The sequence below is a fragment of the Leptonychotes weddellii genome, chromosome 9 (genome assembly GCF_054177405.1).
Source record: "Leptonychotes weddellii isolate Sample4059 chromosome 9, ASM5417740v2, whole genome shotgun sequence".
NCBI classification, from domain to species: domain Eukaryota; kingdom Metazoa; phylum Chordata; class Mammalia; order Carnivora; family Phocidae; genus Leptonychotes; species Leptonychotes weddellii.
In genome coordinates this window covers 22,794,178-22,800,177 of record NC_138377.1, presented here as the reverse complement: position 1 = coordinate 22,800,177, position 6,000 = coordinate 22,794,178, and positions in this window count along the sequence as shown.

Sequence of the window (6,000 nt, the reverse complement as noted above, 5' to 3'; positions counted from 1 at the left end):
AAAAAAAAAAAAAAAGAAGCCATTAATACTAAAGACAAATAAAGACAATGGGGTAGGGAGTACCCTCTGTCATGTATTAGTTTGTTCACTTGCATGTGGTCCATCTGGACCCTCTTCCTGAGGGCATGGATTGTATTTTGTTCACAGCAGCGGCTCTAGCACCTAGAACAGTATCTGGCGGCCAACTTTACACAGTAAAGAACTGTTGACTCCATGAATGAGCCAGTGAATGAATCTTGGCCCCGCTGCCTCCGGTGGCCATTGGGAGAATCAGGCGAGAGGAGATGCCCCGTTCACATGATAGACTAACGTGCCAGTGGCCGCAGGACTCAGAACACGTTTTCTACTGGCTGGCTAGGTGCTCACCACGTGGCTCACAGAACACTGGTTCTCAAACTTGCATCTTGGTAACAGTCACTTGGAAAGCTCGTTAAGGGACGGATTGAAGCCTCGCATCCAGAGATTCTGCTTCCATGGGTCTGGGGCAGAGCCCGAGGGTCTGAGCATCACACACCTTCTGGGTGAAACTGATCCTGCTGGTCCCCGGACTATACTAGAAGAAGCCTTCCTGGAGAACAAGCTATGAATTTGGCTTCATTTTGCAGCTAGAGACACGATCTGGGTGGGCACCTGGGGCATGTGGGTGCCTCCAGGAGGTCACGGGTACGAGGTGACTGCCTGGTGATCGTGACATAGGGCACAGAGGTGCTGGCATCGGGGGCTCAGCAGCCCAAAGCTAGTGAGATGTGTGGGTGAAGGCAGCCATCTGCTGCTTCCCCAGAGGAGGAGTGGTTCTTCCAGCCTGATCCTCGTGGGCCAAGTGGCCTGTGAATCTCTCTGGTGCAGCCTTGGATGGGCGACCATTGACGCCAGACGGTGGGTCCTGGCTCTGTCTCTCTGACAGACACGCAGGCGGTACACAGCATGCAGGCCACCTATGCCCCAGCAATCTATGAAGACAAGGTATAAGGCTGGGGGGACCCCTGAGTCACCAGGCAGGTCGGAGGGGCCATCAGGCCTTGGCCCCCCAAAAGTGCAAAAATCCAGGCCCGTCGTGGCCTCTGGTCATCTGGCCCTACTCACAGATTCATTCTTTTGTTCATTCCACAAAAATGTATCAGGCATTTTCTGTGTGGACACAGAGATTAGTAAGACAGCCCCTGTCCTCAAGGAACTTGACAAAATAAGCCCCAAGGCACAAGATGTATATAGGGCAATAAGCAGCCCCCCCAGTAGACCGCAGGCACTCGGTAAATCTCAGTAAATCTTGAGTGAGCAAGGTGCTGGGAGAGCGTGGAGGAGAGAATGAGAAACACACCAGGGAAGGATTCTTCAAGAAGGAAGGGGGGGTGGGGCGCCTGGGTGGCTCAGTCGTTAAGGGTCTGCCTTCGGCTCAGGTCATGATCCTGGAGTCCCTGGATTGAGCTCAGCAGGGAGTCTGCTTCTCCCTCTGACTCTCCCCCCTCTCATGTGCTCTCTCTCTCAAATAAATAAATAAAATCTTAAAAAATAAAAAAAAAGAAGGAAGAGGGAAGAGGCATTCCAGATAAAAGGTGTGGAAGTCATAAGATATTTGGGGAGTGACAAGAAATTTGATGGGAGTGGCGTAGAGAAGAGAAGTAAAAGATAACTTTCATTGAGCCATTCCTGCCAAGCAGGCAAAGGTAAGCTTTTTCCACACATCTTCTCCTTAACCCTTTGAGATGGGTCCTGTTGCTACCACTCCCATTTCTCAGTTGCATAGCCTGAGGCCCAGAGACTAAGTCAATGCCCCAGGCCGTGCAGGTAGTAAGGGGCAGGGCCACGTGTTAAACCACTCACCAGCTGTCACTTAACCAACAACGGGAACCTGGATTTCTTCATCTGTAAAATACAACACTTGGGCTTCTCTTGTAGATTTCTTGGAGGGATTAAGAAAATTAGGCATGAATGCCCATGGAAAGTCTGTGAAAAGGTCACAGGATTCCTGAAAAACCTGGTAACAGTGGTTGCCTTGGGGAGGCTGTCTAGGGAACCAAGGACTAGAGGAGAAAGAACACACCAGTCCCCGGCTCACTTATTGGGCCTTTAGTGTGGAAAGGTGGAATGACAAGGAACCTCAGGGGAAAGTGTTGGGGTGGGGGTTCAGTCTGAAAGGAGGAAGAAGTTGAGGCTGCTGTTCCTGGAGTAGGGACGGTATCTGTCCCTAATGGACCCTTCCCCTGCGCCCCCAGCCCTTTCTCCCTTGCCGGGGAAGGACACCCTGGCGACAGGCGTCCGCCTTCATACAGTCTGTACGTTTTATCTCTGCAGACTTCTTGCAGACTTGGTTTAAAGATCTCAGCTCAATACCATTAGTGTATATCTGCAGAGGGCCCTTTGTAAAATTGATTAGAAAGTGGGCTTTTGCATGTGGGGTGGGGGCTGGGGGTGGGACCTAATCGGATTTGAGCACTAGATGGTATCTAATTCCCTGCATCTAGCAACTGGCTGGGGGACCTCCCTGGGAGCCAGGGCCCCTAATTTGGTTTGCGAATACATTAGCCAAACAAGCTGAGGGGCTCCTTTGGGAAGAGAGTTTTTGGGGGATGGGGCAGGAAGATGGTGGGAAGGCTGAGGGAATAAGAATGGGGTCTCTCTGCATAAGACCTGGGTGCACACTGTACCTGTGATTACCAAGGGTGTGCATTTCTGACGGTTCTACCCAGTCCAGGAGAATGAAACAGACTTTTAAGGGGCCTTGTTATTGTATTGCTTGCCATTTGTTGAGTCCGTATGTATGTATATTTTTCATTTTTCAGTCTTTTTAAAAAGAAATATTCACGTGTAATAAAAAAGTCCAATAGTATGGGAATATAGGTAATGACTGGTGTGTTACTCTTTCTCCCCTAACCCTTGGTTCCCTACAGTCTCCCCAAAAAAACACTGTTACCAAGTTTTCTGTCAATCTTGTATCTTTTTGCAGATTTTCCATTCCCATGCATAGCTTTCTTAATCCCTCCAAGAAACCTGCAAGGGAAGCCTAGGTGTCCCATTTTGCAGATGGAGAACTTGAGGCTAAGATTGATTAAATGCCATTTGATGGGTGGTAGGGCCAGGATCTAAAATGTCAATGGTCCGGCTTTAAATCCTGGCGTCTTTCCATGGAATCATGTGCACTTCTTGAAAAGAGAAGGGGCTGCTCAAAGCTAAACACGAGGCGCTTGGATTTTTACTTATCCAACTCCCTTCTTGGGTCCACTCATGTGCTGTCATTTTGTCCACTTGTTCCCAGGCATACTCAAAGCAGGAGGCAAATTTCCAAGGGCATCTTTGTTAGAGTCTCCTTCAATTCGACAGCCCTTCAGGAGAGTGAGCTGAGTGAATCCTTGCTTATTTTAGTGGGATCTTGCAGCCAGGCTCTTTCTGCCCCCTTCCCTACCAGGCACTGTGTGTGTGTGCGTGTGTGTGTGTGTGTGTGTGTGTACATGCCAATTGTGCATCCTACAAAGAAAGTGTGGCATCAGAACCTAGGGTCAGTGTCCAGCTTCGTGACAGATAATAACAGTACCAACCTCATAAGTATCTTGGGAGATCTGAATGATATGAAGGCATGGCATTGGTACAATTATATATTAGCAATTAATAGTATTGCTAGCTAGAGAAACTTTAATACATTACTCATCCCTTCTGTGCAAGTTACGCTAGCCAGAATATAAGAATAGTATATTGTTCTAATTATACTGTTATTTAATATCTAATATTATTTAAAATAGTGTTGTTTTAAATAGAATTAGTATAATGCCAGGCATACAAGAGATGCCTGATAAATGTGATTTCCCATTTTTCTTCCTTTCCCTTTATCAGCTTTAAATCAAGATCTTGGTTCTCTCTTATCCCTCTTCTCAATCTAATTTCTGTGAAGTGAACCAGTTTTATTCCCCGCTCAACGCATTTATCGAGCATGTGCTATTTACTTGGCACTTTCGCTGGGGCACAGAGGCAAATATAGGCCATGGACCCTGCCAGCAAGAGGCTAATAATCAGATAAGGAGACTGACCCAGAATAGGGGGATCAGTTGCCCTGTAAGCTATCTGGGGTGGGGGGATTGGGGAGTGCTGATGGGATAAAGGAATAGACTTACTGACTTTATACTCCCCACTACCTCCGTTTCCCCTTTTGAAAAGTGGAGCTATCTTCCTTTTTTGTTTCTTGGTATTTAGAAGATGTGGAACAAGCTGACTGATGTGGCCTCAAGCCCCCTCCTCTACTTCCCATTCACCTCTCCCCAACACCAAGCAGCCCATACCCCCACCACCAGCTCTGCTGGAAACATGGGGCTGTGGCTCATTTGCAGGGCTGTGGGAATGCATGCACTGCTTACCTGAGACCTTCCAGCCCCACTTCTCCTTTCAGTGGCTCCTACCCATGAAGGTAGCATGCCCCACCTGCTCCTGACAACCTCTGCCCCTCCCCCTATGGGCTTTCACCAGCTCCTTACCCCAACCCCAACCTCTCCCCACAAGGAAGGTTGTGTAGGGACCACAATACCTTAGCCCCAGTGCTGTGCTGTAAAGCCCAGAATTATGTAACAGCTGGATTAACAGCGATTATTAGATTTGCTTAAAGATTTTCTGTTTACACAAGGATTAGTGCGGGGTTCCTTTAAATAGCCAGCTTTGCTAATGCATTCATACTGCAAAGAAAGGGTGCAATGGGGGCAGGGGGGAGGGGACAGGACTAGGAAGCAGAAGGCCTGAGTTCTAAGCCAGCTGTGGGATGGGCATTTTACCTCTCGGAGTCTCCGTTTCCTTGTTGGAGAAAGGGAGAGGCGGCTGCCCTGCTCAGCCCGCCGCCCGCCGCCCCGTTGACGGCGGGGACCCCGAAGGCGGTGTGTAACCAGCTGCCCTGCAGATCCCAGGTGGCCGCTCCACCGGCATGGCCTTTGTGCGTGGTGGGGGGGGGGCGGGGCGCAGACCAGCACCGCAGGGCGTGGGGTGTGATGCGGCAAGCCCCGCAGACGCTCCAGGATTGCTGCGAGCCAGCCCTGCAGACGTTCCAGCGCCCAAACCCCTTCAGGTAGCACCCAGGACTGGAACTGGCCCCTGCCCACCTCTCCATCCGGATCTCCTGCTCTGCCCTCACCTGCGGCCTCCCTGGCCCCGCCCCGTGCCACACACCTCTGTCCCTGGCTCCCCAGGTGTTCTTCCCTGGATATGTACTGCAGCTTCCCACCTCTGTGACTTGGACGTGCTGGCCCTGTGCTGCCTGGGAAGCCATTCCACACCTGCTCCCCTACTGGCCTGGCTAACACCTCACTTGTCCTTCAAAACCGCCTAGATGGCACCTCCCCCAGGAAGCCTTCCTGGACCCTCCTCCCTTAAAGAGAGCTAGACACCCCTTCTCTCTGCTTCAAGAGTTCCCTGAATGTGAGTGTGTGACTCTGTCATCACACTTGTGAACACGTTATTGCCATCGTTCACTTGTTTGTGTCTGCCATGAGCTTCCGAGCTTAGGGGCAGAATCCCTGTTGTGTTCCACTCAGTAAATGTGTGGTAAAGGAAATCAAATAAACAAGTAGCAACTACTTTTTATATGAGGCAAATGAGGGGGGGCGGGCGCCTGCCTGGCTTAGTCGCTAGAGCATGTGACTCTTGATCGCAAGGTCATGAGTTGGAGCCCCATGTATAGGGCAGAGATTACTGAAAAAAAAAAAAAATATATATATATATATATGAGGTAAATGTGCTTCATCCCCAGGCACATAAAGCCCCTGTCATGCCCACCCCGGGAAGCATATCGCTCGTCCTTCAGGGTGTTAGACAACAGGAGTCCAAATAAATCCTGGCTCTACCCCAGCTGTGTGACCAAAATTCCTTTGCCCCTCAGTTTCCCCATCTGTAAAATGGGATCGTCGCGGTTCTAACCTCTTAGGGTTGCTGCGAACAGGAAGCAAGTCAATATGTGTGCAGCACTTAGTGCCTGGACGTAGCTCCGTGTTTGACGGTGGATTTTCGTATCAGGCCCTGGAATTCTGCCCC